The following is a 12642-nucleotide window of genomic DNA, read 5'->3' as shown; positions in this document are numbered from 1 at the left end:
CGCTCACGCATCGACAACTAAAAAGTAAAGCGCGAAGTCAAAAGCGATATAAGGATAAAGGCATAAAGGAGATAAGAGAAGGACATCATATAGATATATATAACATAAGTAAATAGCCACTAGTCGCGACCCGTGAAGTTTAAGCCAGCTAGGGTACAGTATGAAAGTAGTTGACAACAGAATCTCCTAATCTCTCCCAAAAGAAACATAAGAGCCTCTATAGGCAAGTTCAAAAGAGTTCAATACATAATATAAGCTTTTCAAAATAAAGGTGGAGAGATTCTAAGCAAATTATAAAGTAGAGAATATAAAGATCTTTGCCATCTCTCAGATGAACCAGAGCTCACTTCTGAGCACCTGGACCTGTATCTGAAAAACAAGAGATATATACGGAATGAGAACCCCCCGACACATGGGTTCCCAGTACGGTAAAAGTGCCAAATAAATACAATGCATTGCAACAAAAACTCACTAAGCATCCTAAACTTCCTTTCACCAAATATTCACCATATGTTCTCGCTAATCCATAAACAGACAACTATCATAAGGGAATGTTAAGTCTAATTCATATCTCTTTCATGTTCCCTAACTTTCTAACTCTCCAACGAATCAGAATCAAAATCATAAACAAAGCCATCGCCAGTTATTTTGTCTTAGCAATTCTATATCGTTACCTCATATCCTCACCTGGAGTAGGTGAAATCACTTCACTACGTCTACCCAGGGAGCTCAAATTACCTCATTCAATAATCATCATCATTATTCAATTACACAATTAACTCATCTCATCAAGAACAGCCCTCAGCGTCCACCGACACCAGCATGAGGGACCTCTCAGTTGTACAAATGCAAGCAATACAGGCAAGCAACACACAATTAAAGTCAAGTAGGATAAGTAGCATATAATCAGGTAACATAGTATATATGATATGGTAATCCAAAACAAGTAAGCAAACCCAAACAATTCAAACATATGCAAATGATGTATGCCTACCCTATGGCTGATGATATCATTTGTCGGTTATATAACCAACCCGACAAGTCCTGGTAGCTAACCATTAGACTGTCCCTCTGTCGTGCATCCCCAAATCTAGTTATTCTCAATTATAAACATGATCATAATCATAATCATACAACACCCACACTGGTGTTTATCCATACAACACCCACACTAGTGTTAATCCACGGGGGCGAGCTCATCTAGAACTTTTACAATGTCCGGCCACAGTTATCACATAGGGTCAGCAGAGTATCGAGTCTCAACCTGGAGCACGTGGTGGCTAGTCACTGCTTTCATCCATGAAAACTCGTATCTCAGATAATCATTTCACATCCATTCATAACATTACATAATCATTCATTGTGACCATATCGTCATTTATACATCACATGATTCCACATTTCATACATCACTCATCATAACCCGGGGCAAGTGGGGCAAAATCACAACCCTTGCATCCACTCAGGGAGCCTCTATACTAACTAACCTAGAACAAGTGGGGCGTAATTTGGCATGAGAACTCAAAATCAGCTTTGGGGTGAAAACGGGGTCACGCGTGCACGTCGCCCACGCGCTCGCATGGAAAGCAGAAATGTTACGGTGACACGTACGCGTCACTCACGCTTATCCATGGATGGGAGAATGTAAAATGGAGCCTGCGCGTCAGTCACACGTACGCGTGGGTACGTTTTGTGCCCCTCGCACAAAATCAGCACAATACCCGCACAACTCTCAAGAACTTTCACTGGGCATTTGAATCAGTACATCGATGCATACGCGTCGACCAGGCACACTCGTGGGGGAGTGAAAATTTGAAAGTAATGCGTACGCGTCGGCCACGCGTATGCGTGGGAGTACAATCTACCAAAAATTTTACTAAGTTAAAAAGTTGTAGAATTTCATTTTTAAACATCAAACTTCCACCACACATAACTTCTTCTACAAAATTCTATTTTTAACTATTTCTGAACCACTGGAAAGATCTTTGAATGAACTTTCATAAAAATCTATTTTTGAAGAATTCCGAACTCCATGGACCGAGTTATGAACCGCCAAAGTTGGTCAAAAATCAGTTTTTATCCAAACATAGAAATCACCAATTTTTCCACTGTTTCCAAGCCAAATTCATTTCCACTCATCCAAATGACCACAACCCAACCACATTCACATAATTACACTCAACCAAAATCAAACCTACCTCATCTATACAATTTCACCCAAAACTATCAATTCCACACCTCAATTCCTCACACCTTATTATGCAATAACCAAACCAATTATTCACACATTCAATGTCTAAAATCCATCCAATCTCTTATATCATCACACAATACACACATCAACTTACCTTACTTACCTCTTTCTGGCCTCCGGCCTCCGGCCCAAGATTCACGGCCTCCGGCCCAAATTCACAATTTAAATGCATATTTCAGAAACCAATACTCATTATCTAATTCATCATATTTTCAACACACCAAACATACAAATTCACGTAATTCTCAATCCAATCATTAATTTACATTACATATCAACTATGCATATTAGCACCAACCATTCACACAATCCAAACTTAATCCTAGGGGCATCTAGCCTAGGAATTCTCATCACACCACACGGTCCTTAAATGAAACTTAAACCGTATCTCTTGTAGCCAAAATAATTGAGCTTCTTCTTGAGAGTCTCTACCAACCTTTATCTCCAAGCCTCACCAAAGCTCCTCAAGTAACACCAACCTCCCAATTGCGCACCAAAATCACCAAATACACTAACATAACCAATTTCACATATATACATTAACCTAGGGTTCATAAAAATGATATATCACAAGGGTTGGAGGGTTCTTTAATTACCTAAACCCATGAAATTTTGTGATGAATATCACCAATGGCTCATACTAGAGCACCCTTAAACAACCAAAATCACAAGATTTCCTCAAAACCCAAATCATATTCGAATTTAAAGAGAAAAATGAAAACTGGGAAGAGTACAATGAGTTACTCACCAAAAACTTAGATAGAATTGTAGAGGATAAGAAGAGCAACGCGTGGCCACAAACGGCTTGTCAATCAGAGTTCCAGATCAAAAGTTATGGTGATTTGAAGATGGAGCTAGGATTAGGTTTTCTCCTCTCTTCTCTCTTCTCCAAAGCTGCGCCCTAAACCCTTTCCTTTAGGGTAAATGAGTTGAAATACTCATAACTAATGTATATATATGTTGGGTCTTGGGCCCACTTGTGCCCGGTTTACTTATTTTTGTCCGTTGGCCTAATTTTGGGCCAAAACCTTCAAGATTCGAGCTTTAAATCGCGTTTTAAATATTTCTACCTATCCTAATCATAAATCCTAATTTCTTAGGCTTATTCACCTATAATTAATTTTCTCAGTTGCAGTACCAGACAGATCTCAGCCGGTACTGTCGGTCAAAATTTCAGTGTGCGTTTTTATGCAAAAAACTATATTTTTCGACTTAAAAAAAATCACTGAATCCAAATATCATATTTAAATTACCAAATTCCAATTGCTAATTTTCTTACCATATTTGCTCCTATTTAATTTATTATTTAATTAATTATGATTTGACCAGGTTTTATAAATCCGGAGCTGGAGTTTGATCGTGAAAGTATACCCTCTAGGACTTCTTCCAAATGCTAGTGTAGTAGTTGGTGTTTTTCAGAGAATGTCATTTTTATCTAGTTTAGAATTTCTATGTTTTGGGCCCTCTCCTCGAGCATAAACAATATTGCACTGTTTGCTGCATCATCTTCTTCAGGTATTATAGTTATTCATACTAAGAATTGATAAGGTGAACTGTACTGCAATCAGCCCATTGCCTTCCTGTTATTCTCCATCTTTGTATGTTTATATTCCCATTTGTTATAATTAATATCCCTTTAAATTAGTTAACAGAAAATTAGTGATTGCATGCTACACTTGTGTAGAAGCATTGTTATACACTATATACTTCATTTGTTTCATTCTTCAATCTTTTTGGTTGTCAATAATTCCATTTTCCATTGTTGATTGACCTCTTCATCTTACTTGTCTTTGATAACTACGGGAACTTGTCTTTATTTGTTCTTTGAGTAATTTCAATTGCTTTTCTTTTTAAAAATATTTTTTTGTGTAAATAGTGGTGATTAAAGCCTTATGGATTGATACAAATTAATTTGGATTCATAAAAAGAGTGTTTTCTTTGCTTTGTTCAAACAGAGGAAAATAAGGTAGGTGAATGAGCAAGCACGACTTAAACCTTAGGCCTGTAAAATAGAAGTAGCAGCCAAAAAGGCCTCTCCTTGCAGCACCTTTTGGATTGAATGATGATGAAGAGAATGATGTCAAGAGAGAAATCGCTCTCCAAACTAGCAAGAAAAAGACTCTTAAGGAAATAAGTTGATGCTTCTCAAGTATAATAGAACATGTGAATTACATGCTTATTATATTTTCTAGTTTATTTGTTTAAGTAAATATAATCTCACATCCTTGTATGTGTATGGGTGTTGTTTGTTAAACTTAAAGGTTGAGGAGTCACAAAAGAAAGCCTTGGAAGATGATTCAATTGTATTTGATTATAATGGAGTCTATGACAAAATGAAAGAAAAAGTCGCCCACCCATTGATACAAGATTGCGAAGAGAGAAGAGTATGGTAATTATTTTCAGAATGACGTGATTTTTGTTCTATTAAATCATTTTTGTGGGCTAATTTTCAGCACGTAGAATTTCAAAACTTCATGCAACATAATCTTTTGCCAAATTTTACTTCTCAAATCCCCTTTGTTTCGTGGCTTGAATTATGACAGAGAACATTGAAGATAGACACATTTGCACAAGAAAAGTCCAATTTATAAAGATATAACAACATAAACTAATATATATATATATATATATATATATATATATATATATATATATATATATATATATAAGTAGCATATGAACCTCTATATTTAAGATTAATAAATATAGTTTGTTTATTGATAGTTTAATTGTCACAATGACACGCAGCCCTTTTTTAAAGCAGAGTTGATTCATAATCAACACTTTGTTTTAATACTTAAAGTTGCTTCTTGTTTTATGGTTAAAATTAATTTTTTGTGTTATAATTTTTTTAGTTATTATTATTATTATTATTGTTGTTGTTGTTGTTGTTGTTGTTGTTGTTGTTGTTGTTGTTGTCAACAACAAAAAAATTCAGTTTGATGCCAACTGACATTGCTAATTATCATTCTGCAAATTTTGTGATTGGTGCACGAAATTGTGATCTCAATGGCGCCAACAATTTGGTATGCACAATTGTAATATCACTCTTTTTCACAACTTCGCACAACTAACCAGCAAGTGCACTGGGTCGTCCAAGTAATAAACCTTACGTGAGTAAGGGTCGATCCCACGGAGATTGACGGCTTAAAGCAATCTATGGTCATCTTATAAATCTCAGTCAGGCAGATTCAAATGGTTATGGAGTTTTGATAATTAAAATATAAATAAAACGTAAAATAAAGATAGAGATACTTGTGGAAATCATTGGTGGGAATTTCAGATAAGTGTATGGAGATGCTTTATCCCTCTCGAATCTCTCCTTTCCATGGCAAGCTGTATGTAGGGCGTCACCGTTGTCAATGGCTACTTCCCATCCTCTCAGTGAAAAAGGTCCTCTACGGTTTCCCGTATGGCTAATCAGCTGTTGGTTCTCGATCATATAGGAATAGGATTTACTATCCTTTTGCGTCTGTCACCACACACTACAGTCGCGAGTTTGAAGCTCGTCACAGTCATCCCATCCCAGATCATACTCGGAATACCACAGACAAGGTTTAGACTTTTCGGATCTCAAGAATGCTGCCAATGTATTCTAGCTTATGCCACGAAGGCTTTGATCTCAAGGAATGGAAGGCTCTGTTGTGAAGAGAGGCAACCATGCATCGTGGATCAGGAATCCAAGAGATACACACTCTAGCTTTCGCAGGTAGAACAGAAGTTTTTGTCAGGCACGCGTTCATAAGTGAGAATGGTGATGAGTGTCACGGATCATCACATTCATCAAGTTGAAGTGCGAATGAATATCTTAGTATAAGAATAAGCATGAATTGAATAGAAAACAGTATTAATTGCATTAATACTCGAGGAACAGCAGAGCTCCACACCCCTTAATCTATGGTGTGTAGAAACTCCACCGTTGAAAATACATAAGTGATGAAGGTCCAGGCATGGCCGTGAGGCCAGCCTCCCAATGTCTAAGATCACATAAACTGATCAAAGATAGATACCAAGATGAAAATACAATAGTAAAAAGTCCTATTTATACTAGACTAGTTACTAGGGGTACAGAAATGAGTAAATGATGCAGAAATCTCTGGTGTGTGATTGGGCTGAGCATTGAAGCTTTCATGTGTAGAGGTCTTCTTTGGAGTTGAACGCCAGTTTGTAATTTATTTCTGGCGTTTGACTCTGCTTTGCAACTTGTTTCTAGCATTTAACGCCAGAATAGGGCAGAAAGCTGGCGTTAAACGCCAGTTTGCGTAGTCTAAACTCGGGCAAAGTATGAACTATTATATATTGTTGGAAATCCCTGGATGTCTATTTTCCAACGCAATTGAGAACGCACCATTTTGACTTCTGTAGCTCCAAAAATTCCATTTCAAGTGCAGGGAGGTCAGAATCCAACAGCATTAGCAGTCCTTTTTCAGCCTCTGAATCAGATTTTTGCTCTGGTCCCTCAATTTTTGCCAGAAAATACCTAAAATCACAGAAAAACACACAAACTCATAGTAAAGTCCAGAAATGTGAATTTTGCTTAAAAACTAATAAAAATATACTAAAAACTAACTAAATCATACTAAAAACTATGCAAAAACAATGCCAAAAAGCGTATAAATTATCCGCTCATCACAACACCAAACTTAAATTGTTGCTTGTCCCCAAGCAACTGAAAACAAAATAGGATAAAAAGAAGAGAATATACAACGAATCTCACAATATCAATGAAACTTAGTTCAAATTAGATGAGCGGGGCTTGTAGCTTTTTGCTTCTGAACAGTTTTGGCATCTCACTTTATCCTTTGAACTTCAGAATGATTGGCATCTATAGGAACTCAGAATTTCAAATAGTGTTCTTAACTCTCCTAGTTTAGTATGTTGATTCTTGAACACAGTTACTTTATGAGTCTTGGTCGTGGCCCTAAGCACTTTGTTTTCCAGTATTACCACCGGATACATAAATGCCACAGACACATAACTGGGTGAACCTTTTCAGATTATGACTCATCTTTGCTAAAGTCCCCAGTTAGAGGTGTCTAGAGCTCTTAAGCACACTCTTTTTGCTTTGGATCATGACTTTAACCACTCAGTCTCAAGCTTTTCACTTGGACCTAGATGCCACAAGCACATGGTTAGGGACAGCTTGATTTAGCCGCTTAGGCCTGGATTTTATTTCCTTGGGCCCTCCTATCCATTAATGCTCAAAGCCTTGGATCCTTTTTTACCCTTGCCTTTTGGTTTTAAGGGCTATTGGCTTTTTCTGCTTGCTTTTTCTTTCTCTTTCTCTTTTTTTTCACCGTTTTTCACTGCTTTTTCTTGCTTCAAGAATCAATTTCATGATTTTTCAGATCATCAATAACATTTCTCTTTGTTCATCATTCTTTCAAGAGCCAACAATTTTAACATTCATAAACTTCACTATAAAAAATATGCACTGTTCAATCATTCATTCAGAAAACAAAAAGTATTGCCACCACATCAAAATAATTAAACTAATTTCAAGATAAAATTTGAAATCCAAGTACTTCTTGTTCTTTTGTAATTAAGCACATTTTTCATTTAAGAGAGGTGAAGGATTCATGGAGTTATTCATAGCTTTAAGACATAGACACTAGACACTAATGATCATGTAATGAGGGCACAAACATGGATGACACAATAAAGCTCAAAAACCGAAAACAGAAAAATAAATAGACAAGGAGATTAAGGAATGAGTCCACCTTAGTGAGGGTGGCGTCTTCCTCTTGAAGAACCAATGGAGCACCTAAGCTCCTCTATGTCTCTTTCTTGCCTTTGTTGCTCCTCTCTCATAGCTCTTTGATATTCTCTAATCTCATGGAGAATGATGGAGTGCTCTTGGTGCTCCACCCTTAGTTGGTCCATGTTGTAACTCAAGCCTTCCAAGGAGGTGTTGAGTTGTTCTCAATAGTTGTGTGGAGGAGATTGCATCCCTTGAGGCATCTCAGGGAATTCTTGATAAGGATCTTCCTCATGCTCTTGTTGAGATCCATGAATGGGCTCTCTTGTTTACTCCATCCTTTTGTTAGTGATGGGCTTGTCCTCTTAAATGAGAATGTCTCTTCTATGTCAATCCCAACCAAATTGCATAGATGACAAATAAGATGAGGAAAGGCTAACCTTGCCAAAGTGGATGACTTGTCAGCCACCTTGTAGAGTTCTAGAGATATGATCTTATGAACTTCTACTTCCTCCCTAATCATGATACTATGGATCATGATGGCCCGATCCACAGTCACTTCAGATCGATTGCTAGTAGGAATAATGGAGCGTTGGATGAACTCCAACCATCCTCTAGCCACAGGCTTAAGGTTCGGTCTTCTCAATTGAACCGGATTGCCTTTTCAGTCTCTTTTCCATTGAGCTCCTTCCACACATATGTCCATGAGGACTTGGTCCAACCTTTGATCAAAGTTGACCTTTTTAGTGTAGGGGCGTGTGTTTTCTTGTATAATTGGCAAGTGAAACGCCAACCTTACATTTTCCAGACTGAAATCTAAGTATTTCCCCCGAACCATTGTAAGCCAATTCTTTGGATTTGGGTTCATACTTTGATCATGGTTCCTAGTGGTCCATGCATTGGCATAGAACTCTTGAACCATTAAGAATCTGACTTGTTGAATGGGGTTAGTAAGAACTTCTCAACCTCTTCTTCGGATCTCATGTTGGATCTCCGGATACTCATTTTTCTTGAGCATGAAAGGGGCATCAGGGATCACCTTCTTCTTGGCCACAACTTCATAGAAGTGGTCTTGATGGACCTTTGAGATGAATCTCTCCATCTCCCATGACTCGGAGGTGGAAGCTTTTGCCTTTCCTTTCCTCTTTCTAGAGGTTTCTCCGGTCTTAGGTGCCATAAATGGTTATGAAAAAACAAAAAAGCAATGCTTTTATCACACCAAAATTAAAAGGTTTGCCCGTCCTCGAGCAAAAAAAGAAAGAAAGAAGGAGTAGAAGAAGAAAATGGAGGAGATAGAGGGAGATAGGTGGTTCGGCCAAGAGTTGGAAAAAGTGTTTGTGTTGTGTGAATATGAAGGAGTAGTGAGGGGTTTATATAGGGGTGAGGGGAGGGTTGGGTTTTGGTCATTAGGGTTAGGTTTGGGAGGGAAAAGTGTTTGAATTTTGAAGTGAGGTAGGTGGGGTTTTTGGGAAGAGATATGGAGGTGATTGGTGAAGAGAATATAGGGAAGAGGATATGATTTGATTGGTGAATGAGAGAGGGGTAGGGTAGGTGGGGATCCTGTGGGGTCCACAGATCCTGAGGGGTCAAGAATTTATCATCCCTACTCCTTTTAGGCGTGCAAAACGCCCTTACAGTGCAATCCAGGCGTTTAACGCCAAATTGCTGCTTGTTTTGGCGTTAAACGCCAGCTTTTATTCCTTTCCTGGTGTTAAATGGCAGGTTACAACCTGTTTCTGGCATTTAACGCCAGATTGTAGCCTATTTTTGGTGTTTAACGCCAGTCTGGTGCTTGTTTCTGGCGTTTAACGCCCAGAATGGTGCCAGACTGGGCGTTAAACGCCAATTCTGCTACTCTTACTGGCGTTTAAATGCCAGTAAGTGTCTCCTCCAGGGTGTGCTATTTTTAATGCTGTTTTTTATTTTTCTTTAATTTTTGCAATTGTTTTTGTGACTCCACATGATCAACAACCTAAAAAAAAGAAAATAACATGAAATAACAGATAAATAAAAATTGTGTTGCCTCCCAATAAGTGCTTCTTTAATGTCAATAGCTTGATAGTGAGCTCTCATGGAGCTTCACAGATGTTCAGAGCATTGTTGGGACCTCTCAACACCAAACTGAGAGTTTGAATGTGGGGGGTTCAACACCAAACTTAGAGTTTGGTTGTGGCCTCCCAACTCTAAACTTAGAGTTTGACTGTGGGGGCTTTGGTTGACTCTGCAGTGAGAAAAGCTTTTCTTGCTTCCTCTCCATGGTTACAGAGGGAGATCCTTGAGTTTTAAATACAAGGTAGTCCTCATTCAGTTGAAGGACCAACTCTCCTCTGTCCACATCAATCACAGTTTTTGCTGTGGCTAGAAAGGGTCTTCCAAGGATGATGGATTCATCCTCATCATTCCCAATGTCTAGGATTATAAAATCAGCAGGGATGTAAAGGCCTTTGACCTTTACTCGCACGTCCTCTACCTATCCATAAGCCTTTTTCATGGATTTGTCTGCCATCTCTAATAAGAATGTGGCAGCCTCTACCTCAAAGATTCTCAGTTTCTCCATTACAGAGAGTGACATTAAGTTTATGCCTGACCCTTGGTCACACAGAGCCTTCTCAAAGGTCATGGTGCCTATGGTACAAGGAATTAGGAATTTACCAGGATCCTATTTCTTTTGAGGTAAAGTGTGCTGAACCCAGGTATTTAGTTCATTAATGAGCAATAGAGGCTCATCCTCCCAAGTCTCATTACCAAATAGCTTGGCATTCAACTTCATGATTGCTCCTAAATACTGGGCAACTTGCCCTTCAACAATGTCTTCATCTTCTTCAGAAGATGAATAATCATCAGAGCTCATGAATGGTAAAAGGAGGCTCAATGGAATCTCTATGGTCTCTAGGTGAGCCTCAGATTCCTTAAATTCTTCAATTGGTAACTCCTTTTTGTCCAGAGGACGTCCCAAGAGGTCTTTCTCATTGGGATTCATGTCCTCCTCCTCCTTTGTGCATTTGGCCATACCAAGTAAGGTTATGGCCTTGCACTCTCTTTTGGGGTCCTCTTCTGTATTGCTTGGAAGAGTACTAGGAGGAGTTTCAGTGACTGTTTTACTCAGCTGGCCCACCTGTGCCTCAAAATTTCTAATAGAGGACCTTGTTTCATTTATGAAACTTAGAGTGGCCTTAGATAGATCAGAGACTATGTTTGCTAAGCTAGAGGGACTCTGCTCAGAATTCTCTATCTGTTGCTTAGAAGATGATGGAAAAGGCTTGCTGTTATTAAACCTGTTTCTTCCACCATTATTAAAGCCTTGTTGGGGCTTTTGTTGGTCCTTCCATGAGAAATTTGGATGATTTTTCCATGAAGGATTATAGGTGTTTCCATAGGCTTCACCCATGTAATTCACCTCTGCTATTGCATGGTTCTCAGGATCATTAGTGCGCATAAACTGTGATCATCAACAATGGTGCCAATAGACTTGGAGCTCTCAAACGTGAATCACACTTTGTCACAACTTCGCACAACTAACTAGCAAGTGCACTAGGTCGTCCAAGTAATACCTTACGTGAGTAAGGGTCGATCCCACGGAGATTGTTGGTATGAAGCAAGCTATGGTCATCTTGTAAATCTCAATTAGGCGGATTCAATTAGTTATAATGGTTTTCGAATATAAAGATAAATAACATATAAAATAAAGATAGAGATACTTATGTAAATCATTGCTGGGAATTTTAGATAAGTGAATGGAGATGTTTTATCCCTCTTGAACATCTGCTTTCATATTGCCTTCATCTAATCATTCTTACTCCTTTCCATGGCAAGCTGTATGTAGGGCGTCACCATTGTCAATGGCTACTTCCCATCCTCTCAGTGAAAATGGTCCAAATGCTCTGTCACAGCACGGCTAATCATCTGTCGATTCTCGATCATGTCGGAATAGAATCCAATAATTCTTTTGCGTCTGTCAATATGCCCAACAATCGCAAGTTTGAAGCTCATCACGGTCATTCAATCTCTGAATCCTACTCGGAATACCACAGACAAGGTTTAGACTTTCTGGATTCTCAAGAATGGCTGCCAATAATTCTAGCTTATACCACGAAGATTCTGATTAAGGAATCCAAGAGATACACGCTTGATCTAAGGTAGAACGGAAGTGGTTGTCAGTCAATCGTTCATAGGTGAGAATGATGATGAGTGTCATGGATCATCACATTCATCATGTTGAAGTGCAACGAATATCTTAGAACAAGACAAGCTGAATTGAATAGAAAATAGTAGTAATTGCATTAATTCTCGAGGTACAGCAGAGCTCCACACCCTTAATCTATGGTGTGTAGAAACTCCACCGTTGAAAATACATAAGTGATGGTCCAGGCATGGCCGAATGGCCAGCCCCCAAAATATGATCAAGAGACCGAATGGTCAAAAAGTTAGTCTAAAGATGTCTAATACAATAGTAAAATGTCCTATTTATACTAGACTAGTTACTAGGGTTTACAGAAATAAGTCTAAGTGCAGAGATCCACTTCTGGGGCCCACTTTGGTGTGTGCTTGGGCTGAGCTTGAGCTTTACACGTGAAGAGGCTTCTCCTGGGGTTAAACGCCAAGTCGTAATGTGTTTTTGGTCTTTAACTCTGGTTTGTGACGTGTTTCTGGCGTTTTACTCCAGAATGCAGCATGAAACTGGCGTTGAACG

The sequence above is a fragment of the Arachis hypogaea genome, chromosome 3 (genome assembly GCF_003086295.3).
Source record: "Arachis hypogaea cultivar Tifrunner chromosome 3, arahy.Tifrunner.gnm2.J5K5, whole genome shotgun sequence".
Lineage (NCBI taxonomy): Eukaryota > Viridiplantae > Streptophyta > Magnoliopsida > Fabales > Fabaceae > Arachis > Arachis hypogaea.
This window is presented reverse-complemented; position numbering follows the sequence as displayed.